Source organism: Nothobranchius furzeri, chromosome 9, assembly GCF_043380555.1.
Source record: "Nothobranchius furzeri strain GRZ-AD chromosome 9, NfurGRZ-RIMD1, whole genome shotgun sequence".
NCBI classification, from domain to species: Eukaryota; Metazoa; Chordata; class Actinopteri; order Cyprinodontiformes; family Nothobranchiidae; genus Nothobranchius; species Nothobranchius furzeri.
The window spans coordinates 38,850,659-38,877,148 of NC_091749.1; the positions used below are offsets into that span (position 1 = coordinate 38,850,659).

General features: G+C 40.4%; 34 non-coding genes across 34 annotated transcripts; all 34 read right to left on the reverse strand.

Moving 5' to 3' along the window:
• Positions 1–5,908: 5,908 nt before the first annotated feature.
• On the reverse strand, positions 5,909–5,980 carry trnac-gca (transfer RNA cysteine (anticodon GCA)). The gene has a single exon. It is a non-coding gene; the product is annotated as a tRNA-Cys (tRNA).
• A 298-nt stretch (positions 5,981–6,278) lies between these two features.
• Positions 6,279–6,350, reverse strand: trnac-gca (transfer RNA cysteine (anticodon GCA)). The gene has a single exon. It is a non-coding gene; the product is annotated as a tRNA-Cys (tRNA).
• Positions 6,351–7,351: 1,001 nt separating this feature from the next.
• On the reverse strand, positions 7,352–7,423 carry trnac-gca (transfer RNA cysteine (anticodon GCA)). The gene has a single exon. It is a non-coding gene; the product is annotated as a tRNA-Cys (tRNA).
• A 650-nt stretch (positions 7,424–8,073) lies between these two features.
• On the reverse strand, positions 8,074–8,145 carry trnac-gca (transfer RNA cysteine (anticodon GCA)). The gene has a single exon. It is a non-coding gene; the product is annotated as a tRNA-Cys (tRNA).
• A 299-nt stretch (positions 8,146–8,444) lies between these two features.
• Positions 8,445–8,516, reverse strand: trnac-gca (transfer RNA cysteine (anticodon GCA)). The gene has a single exon. It is a non-coding gene; the product is annotated as a tRNA-Cys (tRNA).
• Positions 8,517–8,814: 298 nt separating this feature from the next.
• Positions 8,815–8,886, reverse strand: trnac-gca (transfer RNA cysteine (anticodon GCA)). Its single transcript has one exon. It is a non-coding gene; the product is annotated as a tRNA-Cys (tRNA).
• Positions 8,887–9,887: 1,001 nt separating this feature from the next.
• Positions 9,888–9,959, reverse strand: trnay-gua (transfer RNA tyrosine (anticodon GUA)). The gene has a single exon. It is a non-coding gene; the product is annotated as a tRNA-Tyr (tRNA).
• Positions 9,960–10,367: 408 nt separating this feature from the next.
• trnac-gca (transfer RNA cysteine (anticodon GCA)) lies at positions 10,368–10,439 on the reverse strand. Its single transcript has one exon. It is a non-coding gene; the product is annotated as a tRNA-Cys (tRNA).
• A 298-nt stretch (positions 10,440–10,737) lies between these two features.
• trnac-gca (transfer RNA cysteine (anticodon GCA)) lies at positions 10,738–10,809 on the reverse strand. The gene has a single exon. It is a non-coding gene; the product is annotated as a tRNA-Cys (tRNA).
• A 1,000-nt stretch (positions 10,810–11,809) lies between these two features.
• On the reverse strand, positions 11,810–11,881 carry trnac-gca (transfer RNA cysteine (anticodon GCA)). Its single transcript has one exon. It is a non-coding gene; the product is annotated as a tRNA-Cys (tRNA).
• A 650-nt stretch (positions 11,882–12,531) lies between these two features.
• On the reverse strand, positions 12,532–12,603 carry trnac-gca (transfer RNA cysteine (anticodon GCA)). Its single transcript has one exon. It is a non-coding gene; the product is annotated as a tRNA-Cys (tRNA).
• Positions 12,604–12,902: 299 nt separating this feature from the next.
• trnac-gca (transfer RNA cysteine (anticodon GCA)) lies at positions 12,903–12,974 on the reverse strand. The gene has a single exon. It is a non-coding gene; the product is annotated as a tRNA-Cys (tRNA).
• A 298-nt stretch (positions 12,975–13,272) lies between these two features.
• On the reverse strand, positions 13,273–13,344 carry trnac-gca (transfer RNA cysteine (anticodon GCA)). The gene has a single exon. It is a non-coding gene; the product is annotated as a tRNA-Cys (tRNA).
• Positions 13,345–14,345: 1,001 nt separating this feature from the next.
• Positions 14,346–14,417, reverse strand: trnac-gca (transfer RNA cysteine (anticodon GCA)). Its single transcript has one exon. It is a non-coding gene; the product is annotated as a tRNA-Cys (tRNA).
• Positions 14,418–15,067: 650 nt separating this feature from the next.
• trnac-gca (transfer RNA cysteine (anticodon GCA)) lies at positions 15,068–15,139 on the reverse strand. Its single transcript has one exon. It is a non-coding gene; the product is annotated as a tRNA-Cys (tRNA).
• Positions 15,140–15,438: 299 nt separating this feature from the next.
• trnac-gca (transfer RNA cysteine (anticodon GCA)) lies at positions 15,439–15,510 on the reverse strand. Its single transcript has one exon. It is a non-coding gene; the product is annotated as a tRNA-Cys (tRNA).
• A 298-nt stretch (positions 15,511–15,808) lies between these two features.
• On the reverse strand, positions 15,809–15,880 carry trnac-gca (transfer RNA cysteine (anticodon GCA)). The gene has a single exon. It is a non-coding gene; the product is annotated as a tRNA-Cys (tRNA).
• A 1,001-nt stretch (positions 15,881–16,881) lies between these two features.
• On the reverse strand, positions 16,882–16,953 carry trnac-gca (transfer RNA cysteine (anticodon GCA)). The gene has a single exon. It is a non-coding gene; the product is annotated as a tRNA-Cys (tRNA).
• A 650-nt stretch (positions 16,954–17,603) lies between these two features.
• trnac-gca (transfer RNA cysteine (anticodon GCA)) lies at positions 17,604–17,675 on the reverse strand. Its single transcript has one exon. It is a non-coding gene; the product is annotated as a tRNA-Cys (tRNA).
• A 299-nt stretch (positions 17,676–17,974) lies between these two features.
• On the reverse strand, positions 17,975–18,046 carry trnac-gca (transfer RNA cysteine (anticodon GCA)). Its single transcript has one exon. It is a non-coding gene; the product is annotated as a tRNA-Cys (tRNA).
• Positions 18,047–18,344: 298 nt separating this feature from the next.
• Positions 18,345–18,416, reverse strand: trnag-gcc (transfer RNA glycine (anticodon GCC)). Its single transcript has one exon. It is a non-coding gene; the product is annotated as a tRNA-Gly (tRNA).
• Positions 18,417–19,417: 1,001 nt separating this feature from the next.
• Positions 19,418–19,489, reverse strand: trnac-gca (transfer RNA cysteine (anticodon GCA)). Its single transcript has one exon. It is a non-coding gene; the product is annotated as a tRNA-Cys (tRNA).
• A 650-nt stretch (positions 19,490–20,139) lies between these two features.
• On the reverse strand, positions 20,140–20,211 carry trnac-gca (transfer RNA cysteine (anticodon GCA)). The gene has a single exon. It is a non-coding gene; the product is annotated as a tRNA-Cys (tRNA).
• Positions 20,212–20,510: 299 nt separating this feature from the next.
• On the reverse strand, positions 20,511–20,582 carry trnac-gca (transfer RNA cysteine (anticodon GCA)). Its single transcript has one exon. It is a non-coding gene; the product is annotated as a tRNA-Cys (tRNA).
• Positions 20,583–20,880: 298 nt separating this feature from the next.
• trnac-gca (transfer RNA cysteine (anticodon GCA)) lies at positions 20,881–20,952 on the reverse strand. The gene has a single exon. It is a non-coding gene; the product is annotated as a tRNA-Cys (tRNA).
• A 1,001-nt stretch (positions 20,953–21,953) lies between these two features.
• trnac-gca (transfer RNA cysteine (anticodon GCA)) lies at positions 21,954–22,025 on the reverse strand. Its single transcript has one exon. It is a non-coding gene; the product is annotated as a tRNA-Cys (tRNA).
• Positions 22,026–22,675: 650 nt separating this feature from the next.
• trnac-gca (transfer RNA cysteine (anticodon GCA)) lies at positions 22,676–22,747 on the reverse strand. The gene has a single exon. It is a non-coding gene; the product is annotated as a tRNA-Cys (tRNA).
• Positions 22,748–23,046: 299 nt separating this feature from the next.
• On the reverse strand, positions 23,047–23,118 carry trnac-gca (transfer RNA cysteine (anticodon GCA)). The gene has a single exon. It is a non-coding gene; the product is annotated as a tRNA-Cys (tRNA).
• Positions 23,119–23,416: 298 nt separating this feature from the next.
• Positions 23,417–23,488, reverse strand: trnac-gca (transfer RNA cysteine (anticodon GCA)). Its single transcript has one exon. It is a non-coding gene; the product is annotated as a tRNA-Cys (tRNA).
• A 298-nt stretch (positions 23,489–23,786) lies between these two features.
• trnac-gca (transfer RNA cysteine (anticodon GCA)) lies at positions 23,787–23,858 on the reverse strand. The gene has a single exon. It is a non-coding gene; the product is annotated as a tRNA-Cys (tRNA).
• A 1,001-nt stretch (positions 23,859–24,859) lies between these two features.
• On the reverse strand, positions 24,860–24,931 carry trnac-gca (transfer RNA cysteine (anticodon GCA)). The gene has a single exon. It is a non-coding gene; the product is annotated as a tRNA-Cys (tRNA).
• A 650-nt stretch (positions 24,932–25,581) lies between these two features.
• trnac-gca (transfer RNA cysteine (anticodon GCA)) lies at positions 25,582–25,653 on the reverse strand. The gene has a single exon. It is a non-coding gene; the product is annotated as a tRNA-Cys (tRNA).
• Positions 25,654–25,952: 299 nt separating this feature from the next.
• trnac-gca (transfer RNA cysteine (anticodon GCA)) lies at positions 25,953–26,024 on the reverse strand. Its single transcript has one exon. It is a non-coding gene; the product is annotated as a tRNA-Cys (tRNA).
• Positions 26,025–26,322: 298 nt separating this feature from the next.
• Positions 26,323–26,394, reverse strand: trnac-gca (transfer RNA cysteine (anticodon GCA)). The gene has a single exon. It is a non-coding gene; the product is annotated as a tRNA-Cys (tRNA).
• Between the last annotated feature and the right edge of the window lie 96 nt (positions 26,395–26,490).

Here is a 26,490-nt window from a genome sequence, read left to right on the forward strand (position 1 = left end):
AAAATCGTGTTTATCGGGTAATTAATCAGACCGGTGGCAGCACCATCATCTAGCGGGCTGCCGTCATCGTTTGTAATTTTCACCCGCAAAAATAGAAGAGTGTCGTTTAAATCCAAATATTTTTCTCCATCTCCGGGGACAAAAAATTCTACAGGCCCGCCGTCCATCAGGGCCGCTATGGGTAAAATTTCGCTGTAGATCTTATCTTCGATAGACAACTGCGTCATGGGTACGGTGAAGAGATCCAGTTCACTCAGCGTACATTCTGACGATTTGCTGTGGAGCAGTGACATGATTAAAAAATATCAGAGCCCGTCTGACGAGACTTCTTCCTCTTTTGCTTGCGTTTTGTAACTGGAGCTTTGATGCCTCGGTCGCTTCGTGATGTAGATGTCTTTAAACGCCTGCCGGGGGGTCTTTTGCGAACACGCCTCGACAGAACCATGAGACCTGACCCCTCTTGGGCATTAGGGTCATTGATTTTACCGACGGCTCTCGTCAACACATCTGACACGATTCCTGTAGCGGCCTTTTTGAGATGCGGTTTAGCCAGAGCAAATCCTTTTTTAACAATAGGTGATATGAATCGAAACAGTCTTGAAAATATCGATCCAAAGCCACGTCCGTACATATAAGGAACACCGCTAAAACCTGGTAAACCATGACCGGCCTGAGTGACGTAATAATTGATAAAACGGTTGGGATCGTTTCTCTGCAGGTGATAAATCATGTCTGCAAGACGTACGAGCGTAACTGACTCTCTCACCCTGTTTCACGAGCGTTATATTATTGTATTTCTCTGATGTGCGGGCCTGAAATGAAGCCTCACCGTTGTTTTTCCGTATAAGAAGTGAATCGGCTCATTCTGATCAGATTTTATTTCGATATGAATGCTTTCTATATGATTCGTAGAAACGCTGATGTAATCCACAGGATTAAACACATGAGTGACCGTGTGACCGAAGGTCCCTTCAACTTTCACCGTACGTAATAAAGGCGCAAAGACGTCCCCGACCAACTGCTCGGTCACGACATCCGTGTAGCAGTAAAACTGATATAGACCGCCTGTTAAATCGGGTGGGTGAGGCGCCGATTTGATCGGTTCATCGAGGCCTGAAGTACCTTCAGGCGTCAACCACTCACCCGCGTTGAAACCTAACAGATAGGCCAGAGGCGCTAAAAATCTAAATTCTATTTCATCACCGATCTGATATTTGAGAATGGGATCGGGGAATCTGTGAATGAGATAGAAATCAGGATCAATCTTTCTCATAGCAGTCTCACATTCCATTCTAAGTGTTTGGATAGCTTTATAATATCCGGGAGTAATCGGAGCTCTGTTGATTTTCTTAGGTTCTTTCACTCGTCGCCATTCAACAAACGCACGATCGTTCGGTAAATTAAACCACGAGTGCACGTAAGTGATTTCAGACAGTCCCACTTGCCACCTGCCATTGAGATTGATGTGACGGGCTAGATCGGTTCTGTAACTGGCAATCGTGTTATTTTTAAACACTTCGTTACTGGCGTTAGAGGGCAATGTGATATAAAAACCCTCCTCTTGTCTCAGATCCATTTTTTTATTGTATCTGTTTTTTTAAACGTCGTGCAGGTCTGAGGCTTTAATCCAACTGGAAAATTTTTGAGGCCAGCCAAGCCATTTAACAAAAACTTGCTTCTGGCCTCTGTAAGTTCTGCGCTTTAAAATTTTTTCAACGTGGAAGGATCGTTCGGTCGATAAGTTTACTTTCTGCAATTCGGGTTCATAAAATGACCCTTCAATTTTTTCCCCATCAAAATCTTTGAGTTTATAAACCGGCGGTGCTCGATGAAGACACTGGTCCACTGTGAACAGCTCGTGCGTGAAACTCTGCTCATATTTTTTATCAAAAACACCTCTGAGTTTGGAAATTCTCACAACGTCACCCCTGTTAAACTTCATTTTCTTTGCAGGCTTCGGTGCGGTGGTCCCGTAAAGGTTGCGAAACACTTGCCATTGATTTTCCGTGTTAACTTCAAAGGGGGCCATTTTGATAGAAGTGTGGTAGCTATGATTATAACCTTTCACCAAATCTTGAATCACATCTATGTAGCGATGGGTGTTTTTGGCTGTGAAATATCTCCACATTCTACCTTTTAGAGTCCTGTTAAATCTCTCCACAACGCTGGCCTTTACGCTGCTGGCTGTGGCAAAATGCACAATTTCGTGTTTCTTCATGAGGGCTGCAAATTTCTTATTAAAAAATTCTTTACCGGAATCCGTTTGCAATTTTTTAGGGACACCGCTGTCTTTCAAAACTGAAGCAAAAGCTTCTGTAACATCTTTCCCCGATTTGTTTTTCAGGGCTCGTACATAGGCTTTCTTTGAAAATACATCTATGACGGTTAATAGGTAATTAAAGCCGTCGTTTGATTTTGACAAGGCCTGCATGTCGCATAAGTCAGCTTGAAACTGTTTTAGCGGCCCTGAGACAAAAACCTTATTTCTCGGAAAATGAACTCTTGCAGGTTTGTGAAGTGTATAGGCGTCTTGTTCTGAGAGAAAATCGCGAGCCTTATCCGATGAAACTTTCTCCCCAATATCTTGTTGTAAACCGGTTCTAAACCTTTCCACACCACCGTAACTACCCTGATGTTCTGGTGTAAAATAAACCTTTTTCATTACCTCCTCCATCTCTGATGAATGGTTGGCAAAAATGATGCATAATTGTTTTCATTAGTTCTTTTTATTTCATAAATTGTACACACAATCTAATCAGAACTAAAATCTAATGACGCTACCGTCAGAAATAAAATCTAATCATACTGTAAAAAACAGCAGTCATCAAATATAATCACACAGTCTAATCATACTGTAAAAACAGCAGTCGTCAAATATAATGAATAAAATCACACAGTCTAATCATACTGTCGTCAAATATAATCTAAACACTAGTCAGAACTAAAAACAGTCATCAAATATAATGAATAAAATCACACAGTCTAATCATACTGTCGTCAAATATAATCTAAACACTAGTCAGAACTAAAAACAGTCATCAAATATAATGAATAAAATCACACAGTCTAATCTAAACACTAGTCAGTACTAAAATCTAATCATACTGTCGTCAAATATAATAATAAAGTTGTAGAAGAGACCCTCCGCAGCTCGCTCACTCCATCACCACCCCGGACAGCGCGTCCAGGTCAGCTTTGGACAGGCGATCGTACACCGGAAAAATGTCTTTGTGAATGGGCATCACAGCCCTGAATCCGTGCAGCTGCGTCACAGCCATGGTGAACAGAATCTCAGTGTCCAGAGGCTGGAAGCCGTGCAGACTGAGAAAACTTTGAAGAGCCGGAATCAGTTTAGGTGTTAAAACCCTGCGAATAATGTCCGTAAAGTGAAAATCGTAAAATAATTCATTTTCAGCTACGTAAAGACATTCGTGTTGCCGTTGACTGGGGTGATCGATCTTGCATCCGTGGCAGATGGTTGGTAAGTGAGCTTTGATCGCCATGTTGACCAAGTGAAGAAGACCCATTTTCACACGGTCTACTTTGTCTTCTGAAAACACCCAGTCAGGCAGACGGTGAGGCTCCTCATCGGTGCTCTGGATGTCGAGGGGTTGCACATCCTCCTCCTCCTCATGACCTGGCGGCGGCTCAGGGTTTGATGTCACCAAAGGTGGATCAGCCCCGTCGACCCAGGGCCTGAATGGTACGTTCTCCGGAACCTCCATGATGGTGGGGAGTCGTGATAGGTTATCCTCTGGAAAACACGGTGGCGCCAATGCGGGCCTCGGACTGCCGTTGTATCTCGGCGGTGGTGGTGATGGTAGCGATCTGGACCTCGGACTGGTGTTGTATCTCGGTGGTGATGAATCCGTTAGTACCCAGCTCGGTGGTGGGCTCCAAAGGTCTTTAAGGGTCGTCTGATTGTAGAACCCCGTCATGCTGATGCCTTAGATCGTCTGGATGAAATGGTTTCTAACTGTAAGCTCTTTATAACTAGTGCTGGGTGGGGGGCGTGGTATGATGATGCATCCTCCTCCTCCTCCTCCTAAGGCAGGTCTTAGAACTCCAGCTTTTTTCGCACTGTCAGAATGTCGTTCCAACAGCGGCTGGTACGAAAAAGTGAAGTAATACGATCCTCCACTTCATTTATTTTTTCACACCAGGCTTCGAAAGGTACAACCTGTAGAAGGCGGTAAATTCCGCATACAGAATGCACATTCTCCAGCACAAAAAAGAGCTCAAATCCTCTCACACGGACCGAGGCCTTGAACATCCACTCTCCATCAGCATCCTCTTCCCCCTCCCATGAAGCGCTGAATGCTGTCACAGCGTTCTGGATTTCATCCAACGTTGGAAGAGCTTGCGGCCCGCTGCGATTGACAGGCGGACGAGGTCTCTCTTCATCATCTCTGTGCACCTTGCGTGGAACAGCCAGCCTGAGCACAGCCCAATCGTTGTAGGAGAGAACCGCTGGTGAGTTTGATAAATAGGATTTAAGAGGTTCCCCCTCAGCCACATCTTGGATTAAACACAGTTCCTTAGTGTCGTAGCTGAACCGGTACCCAAAACTACCGGAATAGCCGTAAGGTTCCAACTGCCATATTTGCTCCAAGATCTCTTTACCGCCGAAAGGAGGAACCTGCACTCTGCAGATGTAAAATGTAGATTTGCGGGGAGCACCAATTCCAGCCGGCATCTGATGTATAGCGATGGATTTTTCACAAAGCATGGTTTTTGACAGCGGCGTATCCACGCTCTCTTCTTTCACTTTTTGAGTTGAAGTTGAAGCGTCGGATGTAGTAGGCACCTCTTCCTCGTGGCTTGGTGCTTCATGCATCTCCTCGTGGTTCATCATTTTTTCTTAGAGCTCGGCTTTTCACCATTCGGACAGATCTGAGCTTTTAAAGAGTTATACACAATAGGATTACACTCAGAAGGGAGGGGGGCTGTGGGAACCGCTGGGTAACACAATAAGAAACGTCACACGCCATTACACACATTAGCCTATGACGTGGGGAATCATGGACATCTGGACACGTTCAACAATACGCCATTGATGATGCGGCGTGGGGGGTCTAGGCCATCTGGACAATTAACAATACACATGTCCATTTGATTAATGATACGGAAGGGGGGGCAAAGATTGAACAATACACCTGTCCATTTGATTAATGATAGGAAGGGGGGGCAAGGTCAAGGGTCAAATGAACAATAGGACTGAAAGGTCAGAAAGGTCAAAGAACAATAGACCTGTCAAAAAGTTTGACGAAAGGTATCTTATAATTATCTCTCACATCTCTTTTATGTGGACAGATAGATGGCAGTGGGAATAAAACAGACATCTAGAGTTGATCAGGAGAACCCTGCTACACAGTCAGTAATGAGGAAGCAGAGACTGACAAGTTATGACATGGGGGAGGAACATGGAAGGGGGCATCCAGAGTTGAACTGGAGACCTCTTGATCTACAGTCAAATGCTCTACCACTGAGCTAAACCCCCTACTTTGGAGAACAGATGACATTAACCTGGTTTTTCCATGTTAGGGGGCATGAAAAATAATTTTTGACAATAGCTAGAAAGAAACATGAGTCATGTTTTTCAGTATACAGCTTACTAAATTTAAAGCAACAGTAACTGAACAACAACTGATTTAGCAGTGATATACTTACATGGTATTCTAGACTTGAACTGGAGACCTCTTGATCTGCAGTCAATTGTACTACTGCTGAACTACACCCCCATTATTAAGGAATGAAGAAAGCAACCTGATTTTGTCAGGTTTGCTTCCAAGAAAAAGTATTTTGGACAATGGTTGGCAAAAAAACACGAGTCTGGTTTTTCAGTATACACCTTACAAAATTAAAAGCAATAGCAAGTGAACAATACTGACTTGTCAGAGATGTAAAGAAGGGGTATCCAGAATTGAACTGGAGACCTCTTGATCTGCAGTCAAATGCTCTACCACTGAGCTACACCCCGTACTGTGAACAACTCATACACTCAAGGTTTGAAAAATTCAGATGTTTGTTGGCGTTATCTTTCTAGAAAGTTGCAAGACATTGTTTAAACTGAAGAAGCTGTACATTGAAGAGCTAAACTTCAGCAAATTCACAATTGCATTATCGCAAAGGTGTGCATTGCACTTCTCTTTTATGTGGACAGATAGATGGCAGTGGGGAATAAAACAGAGATCCAGAGTTGAACAGGAGAACCCTGCTACACAGTCAGTGATGAACAAGCAGAAACTGACAAATTATGACATGGGGGAGGACCATGGAGGGGGCATCCAGAGTTGAACTGGAGACCTCTTGATCTGCAGTCAAATGCTCTACCACTGAGCTATACCGCCTAACTTTGAAATACTGATAAAATCAACCTGTTTTTTTCAGGTTTGGTTACATGAAAACTAAATATTGACAATAGTTAAAAAGAAACAAGATTCTTGTTTTTTAGCATATACCTTACTAAATTCATAGCAATTGTAAATGAACAACATTGACTTAGCAGCGATATACAGAAGGGGGCATCGAGAGTTGAACAGGAGACCTCTTGATCTGCAGTCAAATGCTTTACCACTGAGCAATACCCCCTACTTTAGAAAACTGATGACATTAACCTGGTTTTTCCATGTTAGGGGGCAGATAGTTACAAAGAAACACGAGTCATGTTTTTTCAGTAGACGGTTAACTAAATTTAAAGCAACAGTAACGGAACAACAACTAATTTAGCAGTGATATACTTACGTGGTATTCTAGACTTGAACTGGAGACCTCTTGATCTGCAGTCAATTGTACTACTGCTGAACTACACCCCCATTATTAAGGAATGAAGAAAGCAACCTGATTTTTTTCAGGTTTGCTTCCAAGTAAAAGTCTTTTGGACAACGGTTGGCAACAAAACACGAGTCTGGTTTTTCAGTATACACCTTACAAAATTAAAAGCAATAACAAGTGAACACTACTGACTTGGCAGAGATGTAAAGGGGGCATCCAGATTTGAACTGGAGACCTCTTGATCTGCAGTCAAATGGTCTCCAACTGAGCTACACCCCTACTGTGAACAACACATATAATAAAGTTTTCAGAAATTCAAATGTTTGTTGGCGTTATCTTTCTAGAAAGTTGCAAGGCATTTTTTAAACTGAAGAAGCTGTACACTGAAGAGCTAAACTTCAGCAAATTCACAATTGGAATATTGCAATGGTGTGCATTGCACTTCTCTTTTATGTGGACAGATAGATGGCAGTGGGGAATAAAACAGACATCCAGAGTTGATCAGGAGAACCCTGCTACACAGTCAGTAATGAGGAAGCAGAGACAGACAACTTATGACATGGGGGAGGAACATGGAAGGGGGCATCCAGAGTTGAACTGGAGACCTCTTGATCTGCAGTCAAATGCTCTACCACTGAGCTATACCCCCTAACTTGGAAATACTGAAAAAATCAACCTGTTTTTTTCAGGTTTGGTTACATGAAAACTAAACATTGACAATAGTTAAAAAGAATTAAGAGTCTTGTTTTTCAGCATATACCTTACTAAATTCAAAGCAATTGTAAATGAACAACATTGACTTAGAAGCAAAATACAGAAGGGGGCATCCAGAGTTGAACTGGAGACCTCTTGATCTGCAGTCAAATGCTCTACCACTGATCTGTACCCCCTACTTTAGAGAACAGATGACATTAACCTGGTTTTTCCATGTTAGGGGGCATGAAAAATAATTTTTGACAATAGCTAGAAAGAAACATGAGTCATGTTTTTCAGTATACACCTTACTAAATTTAAAGCAACAGTAACTGAACAACACTGATGTAGCAGTGATATACATACGTTGTATTCTAGAATAGAACTGGAGACCTCTTGATCTGCAGTCAATTGCACTACTGCTGAACTACACCCCCATTATTAAGGAATGAAGAAAGCAACCTGATTTTTTCAGGTTTGCTTCCAAGAAAAAGTAATTTGGACAATGGTTGGCAAAAAAAACACGAGTCTGGTTTTTCAGTATACACCTTACAAAATTAAAAGCAATAGCAAGTGAACAATACTGACTTGTCAGAGATGTAAAGAAGGGGGTATCCAGAATTGAACTGGAGACCTCTTGATCTGCAGTCAAATGCTCTACCACTGAGCTACACCCCCTACTGTGATCGACTCATACACTCAAGGTTTGAAAAATTCAAATGTTTGTTGGCGTTATCTTTCTAGAAAGTTGCAAGACGTTGTTTAAACTGAAGAAGCTGTACACTGAAGAGCTAAACTTCAGCAAATTCACAATTGGAATATCGCAAAGGTGTGCATTGCACTTCTCTTTTATGTGGACAGATAGATGGCAGTGGGGAATAAAACAGACATCCAGAGTTGATCAGGAGAACCCTGCTACACAGTCAGTAATGAGGAAGCAGAGACTGACAAGTTATGACATGGGGGAGGAACATGGAAGGGGGCATCCAGAGTTGAACTGGAGACCTCTTGATCTGCAGTCAAATGCTCTACCACTGAGCTACACCCCCTACTGTGAACGACTCATACACTCAAGGTTTGAAAAATTCAAATGTTTGTTGGCGTTATCTTTCTAGAAAGTTGCAAGACATTGTTTAAACTGAAGAAGCTGTACACTGAAGAGCTAAACTTCAGCAAATTCACAATTGGAATATCGCAAAGGTGTGCATTGCACTTCTCTTTTATGTGGACAGATAGATGGCAGTGGGGAATAAAAATGACATCCAGAGTTGAACAGGAGAACCCTGCTACACAGTCAGTGACGAACAAGCAGAAACTGACAAATTATGACATGGGGGAGGACCATGGAGGGGGCATCCAGAGTTGAACTGGAGACCTCTTGATCTGCAGTCAAATGCTCTACCACTGAGCTATACCGCCTAACTTGGAAATACTGAAAAAATCAACCTGTTTTTTTCAGGTTTGGTTACATGAAAACTAAATATTGACAATAGTTAAAAAGAAACAAGAGTCTAGTTTTTCAGCATATACCTTACTAAATTCAAAGCAATTGTAAATGAACAACATTGACTTGGCAGCGATATACAGAAGGGGGCATCAAGAGTTGAACAGGAGACCTCTTGATCTGCAGTCAAATGCTTTACCACTGAGCAATACCCTCTACTTTAGAAAACTGATGACATTAACCTGGTTTTTCCATGTTAGGGGGCAGATAGTTACAAAGAAACACGAGTCATGTTTTTTCAGTAGACGCTTAACTAAATTTAAAGCAACAGTAACTGAACAACAACTAATTTAGCAGTGATATACTTACGTGGTATTCTAGAATTGAACTGGAGACCTCTTGATCTGCAGTCAATTGTACTACTGCTGAACTACACCCCCATTATTAAGGAATGAAGAAAGCAACCTGATTTTTTTCAGGTTTGCTTCCAAGTAAAAGTCTTTTGGACAACGGTTGGCAACAAAACACGAGTCTGGTTTTTCAGTATACACCTTACAAAATTAAAAGCAATAGCAAGTGAACACTACTGACTTGGCAGAGATGTAAAGGGGGCATCCAGATTTGAACTGGAGACCTCTTGATCTGCAGTCAAATGGTCTCCAACTGAGCTACACCCCTACTGTGAACAACACAAATAATAAAGTTTTCAGAAATTCAAATGTTTGTTGGCGTTATCTTACTAGAAAGTTGCAAGGCATTTTTTAAACTGAAGAAGCTGTACACTGAAGAGCTAAACTTCAGCAAATTCACAATTGGAATATCGCAACGGTGTGCATTGCACTTCTCTTTTATTTGGACAGATAGATGGCAGTGGGGAATATAACATTCATCCAGAGTTGAACAGGAGAACCCTGCTAAACAGTCAGTGATGAGGAAGCAGAGACTGACAAGTTATGACATGGGGGAGGAACATGGAAGGGGGCATCCAGAGTTGAACTGGAGACCTCTTGATCTACAGTCAAATGCTCTACCACTGAGCTATACCCCCTACTTTGGAGAACAGATGACATTAACCTGGTTTTTCCATGTTAGGGGGCATGAAAAATAATTTTTGACAATAGCTAGAAAGAAACATGAGTCATGTTTTTCAGTATACAGCTTACTAAATTTAAAGCAACAGTAACTGAACAACAACTGATTTAGCAGTGATATACTTACATGGTATTCTAGACTTGAACTGGAGACCTCTTGATCTGCAGTCAATTGTACTACTGCTGAACTACACCCCCATTATTAAGGAATGAAGAAAGCAACCTGATTTTGTCAGGTTTGCTTCCAAGAAAAAGTATTTTGGACAATGGTTGGCAAAAAAACACGAGTCTGGTTTTTCAGTATACACCTTACAAAATTAAAAGCAATAGCAAGTGAACAATACTGACTTGTCAGAGATGTAAAGAAGGGGTATCCAGAATTGAACTGGAGACCTCTTGATCTGCAGTCAAATGCTCTACCACTGAGCTACACCCCGTACTGTGAACAACTCATACACTCAAGGTTTGAAAAATTCAAATGTTTGTTGGCGTTATCTTTCTAGAAAGTTGCAAGACATTGTTTAAACTGAAGAAGCTGTACATTGAAGAGCTAAACTTCAGCAAATTCACAATTGCATTATCGCAAAGGTGTGCATTGCACTTCTCTTTTATGTGGACAGATAGATGGCAGTGGGGAATAAAACAGAGATCCAGAGTTGAACAGGAGAACCCTGCTACACAGTCAGTGATGAACAAGCAGAAACTGACAAATTATGACATTGGGGAGGACCATGGAGGGGGCATCCAGAGTTGAACTGGAGACCTCTTGATCTGCAGTCAAATGCTCTACCACTGAGCTATACCGCCTAACTTGGAAATACTGATAAAATCAACCTGTTTTTTTCAGGTTTGGTTACATGAAAACTAAATATTGACAATAGTTAAAAAGAAACAAGATTCTTGTTTTTTAGCATATACCTTACTAAATTCATAGCAATTGTAAATGAACAACATTGACTTAGCAGCGATATACAGAAGGGGCATCGAGAGTTGAACAGGAGACCTCTTGATCTGCAGTCAAATGCTTTACCACTGAGCAATACCCCCTACTTTAGAAAACTGATGACATTAACCTGGTTTTTCCATGTTAGGGGGCAGATAGTTACAAAGAAACACGAGTCATGTTTTTTCAGTAGACGGTTAACTAAATTTAAAGCAACAGTAACGGAACAACAACTAATTTAGCAGTGATATACTTACGTGGTATTCTAGACTTGAACTGGAGACCTCTTGATCTGCAGTCAATTGTACTACTGCTGAACTACACCCCCATTATTAAGGAATGAAGAAAGCAACCTGTTTTTTTTCAGGTTTAGTTCCAAGTAAAAGTCTTTTGGACAACGGTTGGCAACAAAACACGAGTCTGGTTTTTCAGTATACACCTTACAAAATTAAAAGCAATAACAAGTGTACACTACTGACTTGGCAGAGATGTAAAGGGGGCATCCAGATTTGAACTGGAGACCTCTTGATCTGCAGTCAAATGGTCTCCAACTGAGCTACACCCCTACTGTGAACAACACATATAATAAAGTTTTCAGAAATTCAAATGTTTGTTGGCGTTATCTTTCTAGAAAGTTGCAAGGCATTTTTTAAACTGAAGAAGCTGTACACTGAAGAGCTAAACTTCAGCAAATTCACAATTGGAATATTGCAATGGTGTGCATTGCACTTCTCTTTTATGTGGACAGATAGATGGCAGTGGGGAATAAAACAGACATCCAGAGTTGATCAGGAGAACCCTGCTACACAGTCAGTAATGAGGAAGCAGAGACAGACAACTTATGACATGGGGGAGGAACATGGAAGGGGGCATCCAGAGTTGAACTGGAGACCTCTTGATCTGCAGTCAAATGCTCTACCACTGAGCTATACCCCCTAACTTGGAAATACTGAAAAAATCAACCTGTTTTTTTCAGGTTTGGTTACATGAAAACTAAACATTGACAATAGTTAAAAAGAATTAAGAGTCTTGTTTTTCAGCATATACCTTACTAAATTCAAAGCAATTGTAAATGAACAACATTGACTTAGAAGCAAAATACAGAAGGGGGCATCCAGAGTTGAACTGGAGACCTCTTGATCTGCAGTCAAATGCTCTACCACTGATCTGTACCCCCTACTTTAGAGAACAGATGACATTAACCTGGTTTTTCCATGTTAGGGGGCATGAAAAATAATTTTTGACAATAGCTAGAAAGAAACATGAGTCATGTTTTTCAGTATACACCTTACTAAATTTAAAGCAACAGTAACTGAACAACACTGATGTAGCAGTGATATACATACGTTGTATTCTAGAATAGAACTGGAGACCTCTTGATCTGCAGTCAATTGCACTACTGCTGAACTACACCCCCATTATTAAGGAATGAAGAAAGCAACCAGATTTTTTCAGGTTTGCTTCCAAGAAAAAGTAATTTGGACAATGGTTGGCAAAAAAAACACGAGTCTGGTTTTTCAGTATACACCTTACAAAATTAAAAGCAATAGCAAGTGAACAATACTGACTTGACAGAGATGTAAAGAAGGGGGTATCCAGAATTGAACTGGAGACCTCTTGATCTGCAGTCAAATGCTCTACCACTGAGCTACACCCCCTACTGTGATCGACTCATACACTCAAGGTTTGAAAAATTCAAATGTTTGTTGGCGTTATCTTTCTAGAAAGTTGCAAGACGTTGTTTAAACTGAAGAAGCTGTACACTGAAGAGCTAAACTTCAGCAAATTCACAATTGGAATATCGCAAAGGTGTGCATTGCACTTCTCTTTTATGTGGACAGATAGATGGCAGTGGGGAATAAAACAGACATCCAGAGTTGATCAGGAGAACCCTGCTACACAGTCAGTAATGAGGAAGCAGAGACTGACAAGTTATGACATGGGGGAGGAACATGGAAGGGGGCATCCAGAGTTGAACTGGAGACCTCTTGATCTGCAGTCAAATGCTCTACCACTGAGCTACACCCCCTACTGTGAACGACTCATACACTCAAGGTTTGAAAAATTCAAATGTTTGTTGGCGTTATCTTTCTAGAAAGTTGCAAGACATTGTTTAAACTGAAGAAGCTGTACACTGAAGAGCTAAACTTCAGCAAATTCACAATTGGAATATCGCAAAGGTGTGCATTGCACTTCTCTTTTATGTGGACAGATAGATGGCAGTGGGGAATAAAAATGACATCCAGAGTTGAACAGGAGAACCCTGCTACACAGTCAGTGACGAACAAGCAGAAACTGACAAATTATGACATGGGGGAGGACCATGGAGGGGGCATCCAGAGTTGAACTGGAGACCTCTTGATCTGCAGTCAAATGCTCTACCACTGAGCTATACCGCCTAACTTGGAAATACTGAAAAAATCAACCTGTTTTTTTCAGGTTTGGTTGCATGAAAACTAAATATTGACAATAGTTAAAAAGAAACAAGAGTCTAGTTTTTCAGCATATACCTTACTAAATTCAAAGCAATTGTAAATGAACAACATTGACTTAGCAGCGATATACAGAAGGGGGCATCGAGAGTTGAACAGGAGACCTCTTGATCTGCAGTCAAATGCTTTACCACTGAGCAATACCCACTACTTTAGAAAACTGATGACATTAACCTGGTTTTTCCATGTTAGGGGGCAGATAGTTACAAAGAAACACGAGTCATGTTTTTTCAGTAGACGCTTAACTAAATTTAAAGCAACAGTAACTGAACAACAACTAATTTAGCAGTGATATACTTACGTGGTATTCTAGAATTGAACTGGAGACCTCTTGATCTGCAGTCAATTGTACTACTGCTGAACTACACCCCCATTATTAAGGAATGAAGAAAGCAACCTGATTTTTTTCAGGTTTGCTTCCAAGTAAAAGTCTTTTGGACAACGGTTGGCAACAAAACACGAGTCTGGTTTTTCAGTATACACCTTACAAAATTAAAAGCAATAGCAAGTGAACACTACTGACTTGGCAGAGATGTAAAGGGGGCATCCAGATTTGAACTGGAGACCTCTTGATCTGCAGTCAAATGGTATCCAACTGAGCTACACCCCTACTGTGAACAACACAAATAATAAAGTTTTCAGAAATTCAAATGTTTGTTGGCGTTATCTTACTAGAAAGTTGCAAGGCATTTTTTAAACTGAAGAAGCTGTACACTGAAGAGCTAAACTTCAGCAAATTCACAATTGGAATATTGCAATGGTGTGCATTGCACTTCTCTTTTATGTGGACAGATAGATGGCAGTGGGGAATAAAACAGACATCCAGAGTTGATCAGGAGAACCCTGCTACACAGTCAGTAATGAGGAAGCAGAGACAGACAACTTATGACATGGGGGAGGAACATGGAAGGGGGCATCCAGAGTTGAACTGGAGACCTCTTGATCTGCAGTCAAATGCTCTACCACTGAGCTATACCCCCTAACTTGGAAATACTGAAAAAATCAACCTGTTTTTTTCAGGTTTGGTTACATGAAAACTAAACATTGACAATAGTTAAAAAGAATTAAGAGTCTTGTTTTTCAGCATATACCTTACTAAATTCAAAGCAATTGTAAATGAACAACATTGACTTAGAAGCAAAATATAGAAGGGGGCATCCAGAGTTGAACTGGAGACCTCTTGATCTGCAGTCAAATGCTCTACCACTGATCTGTACCCCCTACTTTAGAGAACAGATGACATTAACCTGGTTTTTCCATGTTAGGGGGCATGAAAAATAATTTTTGACAATAGCTAGAAAGAAACATGAGTCATGTTTTTCAGTATACACCTTACTAAATTTAAAGCAACAGTAACTGAACAACACTGATGTAGCAGTGATATACATACGTTGTATTCTAGAATAGAACTGGAGACCTCTTGATCTGCAGTCAATTGCACTACTGCTGAACTACACCCCCATTATTAAGGAATGAAGAAAGCAACCAGATTTTTTCAGGTTTGCTTCCAAGAAAAAGTAATTTGGACAATGGTTGGCAAAAAAAACACGAGTCTGGTTTTTCAGTATACACCTTACAAAATTAAAAGCAATAGCAAGTGAACAATACTGACTTGTCAGAGATGTAAAGAAGGGGGTATCCAGAATTGAACTGGAGACCTCTTGATCTGCAGTCAAATGCTCTACCACTGAGCTACACCCCCTACTGTGATCAACTCATACACTCAAGGTTTGAAAAATTCAAATGTTTGTTGGCGTTATCTTTCTAGAAAGTTGCAAGACGTTGTTTAAACTGAAGAAGCTGTACACTGAAGAGCTAAACTTCAGCAAATTCACAATTGGAATATCGCAAAGGTGTGCATTGCACTTCTCTTTTATGTGGACAGATAGATGGCAGTGGGGAATAAAACAGACATCCAGAGTTGATCAGGAGAACCCTGCTACACAGTCAGTAATGAGGAAGCAGAGACTGACAAGTTATGACATGGGGGAGGAACATGGAAGGGGGCATCCAGAGTTGAACTGGAGACCTCTTGATCTGCAGTCAAATGCTCTACCACTGAGCTACACCCCCTACTGTGAACGACTCATACACTCAAGGTTTGAAAAATTCAAATGTTTGTTGGCGTTATCTTTCTAGAAAGTTGCAAGACATTGTTTAAACTGAAGAAGCTGTACACTGAAGAGCTAAACTTCAGCAAATTCACAATTGGAATATCGCAAAGGTGTGCATTGCACTTCTCTTTTATGTGGACAGATAGATGGCAGTGGGGAATAAAAATGACATCCAGAGTTGAACAGGAGAACCCTGCTACACAGTCAGTGACGAACAAGCAGAAACTGACAAATTATGACATGGGGGAGGACCATGGAGGGGGCATCCAGAGTTGAACTGGAGACCTCTTGATCTGCAGTCAAATGCTCTACCACTGAGCTATACCGCCTAACTTGGAAATACTGAAAAAATCAACCTGTTTTTTTCAGGTTTGGTTACATGAAAACTAAATATTGACAATAGTTAAAAAGAAACAAGAGTCTAGTTTTTCAGCATATACCTTACTAAATTCAAAGCAATTGTAAATGAACAACATTGACTTACCAGCGATATACAGAAGGGGGCATCGAGAGTTGAACAGGAGACCTCTTGATCTGCAGTCAAATGCTTTACCACTGAGCAATACCCCCTACTTTAGAAAACTGATGACATTAACCTGGTTTTTCCATGTTAGGGGGCAGATAGTTACAAAGAAACACGAGTCATGTTTTTTCAGTAGACGCTTAACTAAATTTAAAGCAACAGTAACTGAACAACAACTAATTTAGCAGTGATATACTTACGTGGTATTCTAGAATTGAACTGGAGACCTCTTGATCTGCAGTCAATTGTACTACTGCTGAACTACACCCCCATTATTAAGGAATGAAGAAAGCAACCTGATTTTTTTCAGGTTTGCTTCCAAGTAAAAGTCTTTTGGACAACGGTTGGCAACAAAACACGAGTCTGGTTTTTCAGTATACACCTTACAAAATTAAAAGCAATAGCAAGTGAACACTACTGACTTGGCAGAGATGTAAAGGGGGCATCCAGATTTGAACTGGAGACCTCTTGATCTGCAGTCAAATGGTATCCAACTGAGCTACACCCCTACTGTGAACAACACAAATAATAAAGTTTTCAGAAATTCAAATGTTTGTTGGCGTTATCTTACTAGAAAGTTGCAAGGCATTTTTTAAACTGAAGAAGCTGTACACTGAAGAGCTAAACTTCAGCAAATTCACAATTGGAATATTGCAATGGTGTGCATTGCACTTCTCTTTTATGTGGACAGATAGATGGCAGTGGGGAATAAAACAGACATCCAGAGTTGATCAGGAGAACCCTGCTACACAGTCAGTAATGAGGAAGCAGAGACAGACAACTTATGACATGGGGGAGGAACATGGAAGGGGGCATCCAGAGTTGAACTGGAGACCTCTTGATCTGCAGTCAAATGCTCTACCACTGAGCTATACCCCCTAACTTGGAAATACTGAAAAAATCAACCTGTTTTTTTCAGGTTTGGTTACATGAAAACTAAACATTGACAATAGTTAAAAAGAATTAAGAGTCTTGTTTTTCAGCATATACCTTACTAAATTCAAAGCAATTGTAAATGAACAACATTGACTTAGAAGCAAAATACAGAAGGGGGCATCCAGAGTTGAACTGGAGACCTCTTGATCTGCAGTCAAATGCTCTACCACTGATCTGTACCCCCTACTTTAGAGAACAGATGACATTAACCTGGTTTTTCCATGTTAGGGGGCATGAAAAATAATTTTTGACAATAGCTAGAAAGAAACATGAGTCATGTTTTTCAGTATACACCTTACTAAATTTAAAGCAACAGTAACTGAACAACACTGATGTAGCAGTGATATACATACGTTGTATTCTAGAATAGAACTGGAGACCTCTTGATCTGCAGTCAATTGCACTACTGCTGAACTACACCCCCATTATTAAGGAATGAAGAAAGCAACCTGATTTTTTCAGGTTTGCTTCCAAGAAAAAGTAATTTGGACAATGGTTGGCAAAAAAAACACGAGTCTGGTTTTTCAGTATACACCTTACAAAATTAAAAGCAATAGCAAGTGAACAATACTGACTTGTCAGAGATGTAAAGAAGGGGGTATCCAGAATTGAACTGGAGACCTCTTGATCTGCAGTCAAATGCTCTACCACTGAGCTACACCCCCTACTGTGATCGACTCATACACTCAAGGTTTGAAAAATTCAAATGTTTGTTGGCGTTATCTTTCTAGAAAGTTGCAAGACGTTGTTTAAACTGAAGAAGCTGTACACTGAAGAGCTAAACTTCAGCAAATTCACAATTGGAATATCGCAAAGGTGTGCATTGCACTTCTCTTTTATGTGGACAGATAGATGGCAGTGGGGAATAAAACAGACATCCAGAGTTGATCAGGAGAACCCTGCTACACAGTCAGTAATGAGGAAGCAGAGACTGACAAGTTATGACATGGGGGAGGAACATGGAAGGGGGCATCCAGAGTTGAACTGGAGACCTCTTGATCTGCAGTCAAATGCTCTACCACTGAGCTACACCCCCTACTGTGAACGACTCATACACTCAAGGTTTGAAAAATTCAAATGTTTGTTGGCGTTATCTTTCTAGAAAGTTGCAAGACATTGTTTAAACTGAAGAAGCTGTACACTGAAGAGCTAAACTTCAGCAAATTCACAATTGGAATATCGCAAAGGTGTGCATTGCACTTCTCTTTTATGTGGACAGATAGATGGCAGTGGGGAATAAAAATGACATCCAGAGTTGAACAGGAGAACCCTGCTACACAGTCAGTGACGAACAAGCAGAAACTGACAAATTATGACATGGGGGAGGACCATGGAGGGGGCATCCAGAGTTGAACTGGAGACCTCTTGATCGGCAGTCAAATGCTCTACCACTGAGCTATACCGCCTAACTTGGAAATACTGAAAAAATCAACCTGTTTTTTTCAGGTTTGGTTACATGAAAACTAAATATTGACAATAGTTAAAAAGAAACAAGAGTCTAGTTTTTCAGCATATACCTTACTAAATTCAAAGCAATTGTAAATGAACAACATTGACTTAGCAGCGATATACAGAAGGGGGCATCGAGAGTTCAACAGGAGACTTCTTGATCTGCAGTCAAATGCTTTACCACTGAGCAATACCCCCTACTTTAGAAAACTGATGACATTAACCTGGTTTTTCCATGTTAGGGGGCAGATAGTTACAAAGAAACACGAGTCATGTTTTTTCAGTAGACGCTTAACTAAATTTAAAGCAACAGTAACTGAACAACAACTAATTTAGCAGTGATATACTTACGTGGTATTCTAGAATTGAACTGGAGACCTCTTGATCTGCAGTCAATTGTACTACTGCTGAACTACACCCCCATTATTAAGGAATGAAGAAAGCAACCTGATTTTTTTCAGGTTTGCTTCCAAGTAAAAGTCTTTTGGACAACGGTTGGCAACAAAACACGAGTCTGGTTTTTCAGTATACACCTTACAAAATTAAAAGCAATAGCAAGTGAACACTACTGACTTGGCAGAGATGTAAAGGGGGCATCCTTTTTTGAACTGGAGACCTCTTGATCTGCAGTCAAATGGTATCCAACTGAGCTACACCCCTACTGTGAACAACACAAATAATAAAGTTTTCAGAAATTCAAATGTTTGTTGGCGTTATCTTACTAGAAATTTGCAAGGCATTTTTTAAACTGAAGAAGCTGTACACTGAAGAGCTAAACTTCAGCAAATTCACAATTGGAATATTGCAATGGTGTGCATTGCACTTCTCTTTTATGTGGACAGATAGATGGCAGTGGGGAATAAAACAGACATCCAGAGTTGATCAGGAGAACCCTGCTACACAGTCAGTAATGAGGAAGCAGAGACAGACAACTTATGACATGGGGGAGGAACATGGAAGGGGGCATCCAGAGTTGAACTGGAGACCTCTTGATCTGCAGTCAAATGCTCTACCACTGAGCTATACCCCCTAACTTGGAAATACTGAAAAAATCAACCTGTTTTTTTCAGGTTTGGTTACATGAAAACTAAACATTGACAATAGTTAAAAAGAATTAAGAGTCTTGTTTTTCAGCATATACCTTACTAAATTCAAAGCAATTGTAAATGAACAACATTGACTTAGAAGCAAAATACAGAAGGGGGCATCCAGAGTTGAACTGGAGACCTCTTGATCTGCAGTCAAATGCTCTACCACTGATCTGTACCCCCTACTTTAGAGAACAGATGACATTAACCTGGTTTTTCCATGTTAGGGGGCATGAAAAATAATTTTTGACAATAGCTAGAAAGAAACATGAGTCATGTTTTTCAGTATACACCTTACTAAATTTAAAGCAACAGTAACTGAACAACACTGATGTAGCAGTGATATACATACGTTGTATTCTAGAATAGAACTGGAGACCTCTTGATCTGCAGTCAATTGCACTACTGCTGAACTACACCCCCATTATTAAGGAATGAAGAAAGCAACCTGATTTTTTCAGGTTTGCTTCCAAGAAAAAGTAATTTGGACAATGGTTGGCAAAAAAAACACGAGTCTGGTTTTTCAGTATACACCTTACAAAATTAAAAGCAATAGCAAGTGAACAATACTGACTTGTCAGAGATGTAAAGAAGGGGGTATCCAGAATTGAACTGGAGACCTCTTGATCTGCAGTCAAATGCTCTACCACTGAGCTACACCCCCTGCTGTGATCAACTCATACACTCAAGGTTTGAAAAATTCAAATGTTTGTTGGCGTTATCTTTCTAGAAAGTTGCAAGACGTTGTTTAAACTGAAGAAGCTGTACACTGAAGAGCTAAACTTCAGCAAATTCACAATTGGAATATCGCAAAGGTGTGCATTGCACTTCTCTTTTATGTGGACAGATAGATGGCAGTGGGGAATAAAACAGACATCCAGAGTTGATCAGGAGAACCCTGCTACACAGTCAGTAATGAGGAAGCAGAGACTGACAAGTTATGACATGGGGGAGGAACATGGAAGGGGGCATCCAGAGTTGAACTGGAGACCTCTTGATCTGCAGTCAAATGCTCTACCACTGAGCTACACCCCCTACTGTGAACGACTCATACACTCAAGGTTTGAAAAATTCAAATGTTTGTTGGCGTTATCTTTCTAGAAAGTTGCAAGACATTGTTTAAACTGAAGAAGCTGTACACTGAAGAGCTAAACTTCAGCAAATTCACAATTGGAATATCGCAAAGGTGTGCATTGCACTTCTCTTTTATGTGGACAGATAGATGGCAGTGGGGAATAAAAATGACATCCAGAGTTGAACAGGAGAACCCTGCTACACAGTCAGTGACGAACAAGCAGAAACTGACAAATTATGACATGGGGGAGGACCATGGAGGGGGCATCCAGAGTTGAACTGGAGACCTCTTGATCTGCAGTCAAATGCTCTACCACTGAGCTATACCGCCTAACTTGGAAATACTGAAAAAATCAACCTGTTTTTTTCAGGTTTGGTTACATGAAAACTAAATATTGACAATAGTTAAAAAGAAACAAGAGTCTAGTTTTTCAGCATATACCTTACTAAATTCAAAGCAATTGTAAATGAACAACATTGACTTAGCAGCGTTATACAGAAGGGGGCATCGAGAGTTCAACAGGAGACTTCTTGATCTGCAGTCAAATGCTTTACCACTGAGCAATACCCCCTACTTTAGAAAACTGATGACATTAACCTGGTTTTTCCATGTTAGGGGGCAGATAGTTACAAAGAAACACGAGTCATGTTTTTTCAGTAGACGCTTAACTAAATTTAAAGCAACAGTAACTGAACAACAACTAATTTAGCAGTGATATACTTACGTGGTATTCTAGAATTGAACTGGAGACCTCTTGATCTGCAGTCAATTGTACTACTGCTGAACTACACCCCCATTATTAAGGAATGAAGAAAGCAACCTGATTTTTTTCAGGTTTGCTTCCAAGTAAAAGTCTTTTGGACAACGGTTGGCAACAAAACACGAGTCTGGTTTTTCAGTATACACCTTACAAAATTAAAAGCAATAGCAAGTGAACACTACTGACTTGGCAGAGATGTAAAGGGGGCATCCTTTTTTGAACTGGAGACCTCTTGATCTGCAGTCAAATGGTATCCAACTGAGCTACACCCCTACTGTGAACAACACAAATAATAAAGTTTTCAGAAATTCAAATGTTTGTTGGCGTTATCTTACTAGAAATTTGCAAGGCATTTTTTAAACTGAAGAAGCTGTACACTGAAGAGCTAAACTTCAGCAAATTCACAATTGGAATATTGCAATGGTGTGCATTGCACTTCTCTTTTATGTGGACAGATAGATGGCAGTGGGGAATAAAACAGACATCCAGAGTTGATCAGGAGAACCCTGCTACACAGTCAGTAATGAGGAAGCAGAGACAGACAACTTATGACATGGGGGAGGAACATGGAAGGGGGCATCCAGAGTTGAACTGGAGACCTCTTGATCTGCAGTCAAATGCTCTACCACTGAGCTATACCCCCTAACTTGGAAATACTGAAAAAATCAACCTGTTTTTTTCAGGTTTGGTTACATGAAAACTAAACATTGACAATAGTTAAAAAGAATTAAGAGTCTTGTTTTTCAGCATATACCTTACTAAATTCAAAGCAATTGTAAATGAACAACATTGACTTAGAAGCAAAATACAGAAGGGGGCATCCAGAGTTGAACTGGAGACCTCTTGATCTGCAGTCAAATGCTCTACCACTGATCTGTACCCCCTACTTTAGAGAACAGATGACATTAACCTGGTTTTTCCATGTTAGGGGGCATGAAAAATAATTTTTGACAATAGCTAGAAAGAAACATGAGTCATGTTTTTCAGTATACACCTTACTAAATTTAAAGCAACAGTAACTGAACAACACTGATGTAGCAGTGATATACATACGTTGTATTCTAGAATAGAACTGGAGACCTCTTGATCTGCAGTCAATTGCACTACTGCTGAACTACACCCCCATTATTAAGGAATGAAGAAAGCAACCTGATTTTTTCAGGTTTGCTTCCAAGAAAAAGTAATTTGGACAATGGTTGGCAAAAAAAACACGAGTCTGGTTTTTCAGTATACACCTTACAAAATTAAAAGCAATAGCAAGTGAACAATACTGACTTGTCAGAGATGTAAAGAAGGGGGTATCCAGAATTGAACTGGAGACCTCTTGATCTGCAGTCAAATGCTCTACCACTGAGCTACACCCCCTGCTGTGATCAACTCATACACTCAAGGTTTGAAAAATTCAAATGTTTGTTGGCGTTATCTTTCTAGAAAGTTGCAAGACGTTGTTTAAACTGAAGAAGCTGTACACTGAAGAGCTAAACTTCAGCAAATTCACAATTGGAATATCGCAAAGGTGTGCATTGCACTTCTCTTTTATGTGGACAGATAGATGGCAGTGGGGAATAAAACAGACATCCAGAGTTGATCAGGAGAACCCTGCTACACAGTCAGTAATGAGGAAGCAGAGACTGACAAGTTATGACATGGGGGAGGAACATGGAAGGGGGCATCCAGAGTTGAACTGGAGACCTCTTGATCTGCAGTCAAATGCTCTACCACTGAGCTACACCCCCTACTGTGAACGACTCATACACTCAAGGTTTGAAAAATTCAAATGTTTGTTGGCGTTATCTTTCTAGAAAGTTGCAAGACATTGTTTAAACTGAAGAAGCTGTACACTGAAGAGCTAAACTTCAGCAAATTCACAATTGGAATATCGCAAAGGTGTGCATTGCACTTCTCTTTTGTGTGGAAAGATAGATGGCAGTGGGGAATAAAAATGACATCCAGAGTTGAACAGGAGAACCCTGCTACACAGTCAGTGACGAACAAGAAGAAACTGACAAATTATGACATGGGGGAGGACCATGGAGGGGGCATCCAGAGTTGAACTGGAGACCTCTTGATCTGCAGTCAAATGCTCTACCACTGAGCTACACCCCCTACTGTGAACGACTCATACACTCAAGGTTTGAAAAATTCAAATGTTTGTTGGCGTTATCTTTCTAGAAAGTTGCAAGACATTGTTTAAACTGAAGAAGCTGTACACTGAAGAGCTAAACTTCAGCAAATTCACAATTGGAATATCGCAAAGGTGTGCATTGCACTTCTCTTTTGTGTGGAAAGATAGATGGCAGTGGGGAATAAAAATGACATCCAGAGTTGAACAGGAGAACCCTGCTACACAGTCAGTGACGAACAAGCAGAAACTGACAAATTATGACATGGGGGAGGACCATGGAGGGGGCATCCAGAGTTGAACTGGAGACCTCTTGATCTGCAGTCAAATGCTCTACCACTGAGCTATACCGCCTAACTTGGAAATACTGAAAAAATCAACCTGTTTTTTTCAGGTTTGGTTACATGAAAACTAAATATTGACAATAGTTAAAAAGAAACAAGAGTCTAGTTTTTCAGCATATACCTTACTAAATTCAAAGCAATTGTAAATGAACAACATTGACTTAGCAGCGATATACAGAAGGGGGCATCGAGAGTTGAACAGGAGACCTCTTGATCTGCAGTCAAATGCTTTACCACTGAGCAATACCCCCTAATTTAGAAAACTGATGACATTAACCTGGTTTTTCCATGTTAGGGGGCAGATAGTTACAAAGAAACACGAGTCATGTTTTTTCAGTAGACGCTTAACTAAATTTAAAGCAACAGTAACTGAACAACAACTAATTTAGCAGTGATATACTTACGTGGTATTCTAGAATTGAACTGGAGACCTCTTGATCTGCAGTCAATTGTACTACTGCTGAACTACACCCCCATTATTAAGGAATGAAGAAAGCAACCTGATTTTTTTCAGGTTTGCTTCCAAGTAAAAGTCTTTTGGACAACGGTTGGCAACAAAACACGAGTCTGGTTTTTCAGTATACACCTTACAAAATTAAAAGCAATAGCAAGTGAACACTACTGACTTGGCAGAGATGTAAAGGGGGCATCCAGATTTGAACTGGAGACCTCTTGATCTGCAGTCAAATGGTATCCAACTGAGCTACACCCCTACTGTGAACAACACAAATAATAAAGTTTTCAGAAATTCAAATGTTTGTTGGCGTTATCTTACTAGAAATTTGCAAGGCATTTTTTAAACTGAAGAAGCTGTACACTGAAGAGCTAAACTTCAGCAAATTCACAATTGGAATATTGCAATGGTGTGCATTGCACTTCTCTTTTATGTGGACAGATAGATGGCAGTGGGGAATAAAACAGACATCCAGAGTTGATCAGGAGAACCCTGCTACACAGTCAGTAATGAGGAAGCAGAGACAGACAACTTATGACATGGGGGAGGAACATGGAAGGGGGCATCCAGAGTTGAACTGAAGACCTCTTGATCTGCAGTCAAATGCTCTACCACTGAGCTATACCCCCTAACTTGGAAATACTGAAAAAATCAACCTGTTTTTTTCAGGTTTGGTTACATGAAAACTAAACATTGACAATAGTTAAAAAGAATTAAGAGTCTTGTTTTTCAGCATATACCTTACTAAATTCAAAGCAATTGTAAATGAACAACATTGACTTAGAAGCAAAATACAGAAGGGGGCATCCAGAGTTGAACTGGAGACCTCTTGATCTGCAGTCAAATGCTCTACCACTGATCTGTACCCCCTACTTTAGAGAACAGATGACATTAACCTGGTTTTTCCATGTTAGGGGGCATGAAAAATAATTTTTGACAATAGCTAGAAAGAAACATGAGTCATGTTGTTCAGTATACACCTTACTAAATTTAAAGCAACAGTAACTGAACAACACTGATGTAGCAGTGATATACATACGTTGTATTCTAGAATAGAACTGGAGACCTCTTGATCTGCAGTCAATTGCACTACTGCTGAACTACACCCCTATTATTAAGGAATGAAGAAAGCAACCTGATTTTTTCAGGTTTGCTTCCAAGAAAAAGTAATTTGGACAATGGTTGGCAAAAAAAACACGAGTCTGGTTTTTCAGTATACACCTTACAAAATTAAAAGCAATAGCAAGTGAACAATACTGACTTGTCAGAGATGTAAAGAAGGGGGTATCCAGAATTGAACTGGAGACCTCTTGATCTGCAGTCAAATGCTCTACCACTGAGCTACACCCCCTACTGTGATCGACTCATACACTCAAGGTTTGAAAAATTCAAATGTTTGTTGGCGTTATCTTTCTAGAAAGTTGCAAGACGTTGTTTAAACTGAATAAGCTGTACACTGAAGAGCTAAACTTCAGCAAATTCACAATTGGAATATCGCAAAGGTGTGCATTGCACTTCTCTTTTATGTGGACAGATAGATGGCAGTGGGGAATAAAACAGACATCCAGAGTTGATCAGGAGAACCCTGCTACACAGTCAGTAATGAGGAAGCAGAGACTGACAAGTTATGACATGGGGGAGGAACATGGAAGGGGGCATCCAGAGTTGAACTGGAGACCTCTTGATCTGCAGTCAAATGCTCTACCACTGAGCTACACCCCCTACTGTGAACGACTCATACACTCAAGGTTTGAAAAATTCAAATGTTTGTTGGCGTTATCTTTCTAGAAAGTTGCAAGACATTGTTTAAACTGAAGAAGCTGTACACTGAAGAGCTAAACTTCAGCAAATTCACAATTGGAATATCGCAAAGGTGTGCATTGCACTTCTCTTTTATGTGGACAGATAGATGGCAGTGGGGAATAAAAATGACATCCAGAGTTGAACAGGAGAACCCTGCTACACAGTCAGTGACGAACAAGCAGAAACTGACAAATTATGACATGGGGGAGGACCATGGAGGGGGCATCCAGAGTTGAACTGGAGACCTCTTGATCTGCAGTCAAATGCTCTACCACTGAGCTATACCGCCTAACTTGGAAATACTGAAAAAATCAACCTGTTTTTTTCAGGTTTGGTTACATGAAAACTAAATATTGACAATAGTTAAAAAGAAACAAGAGTCTTG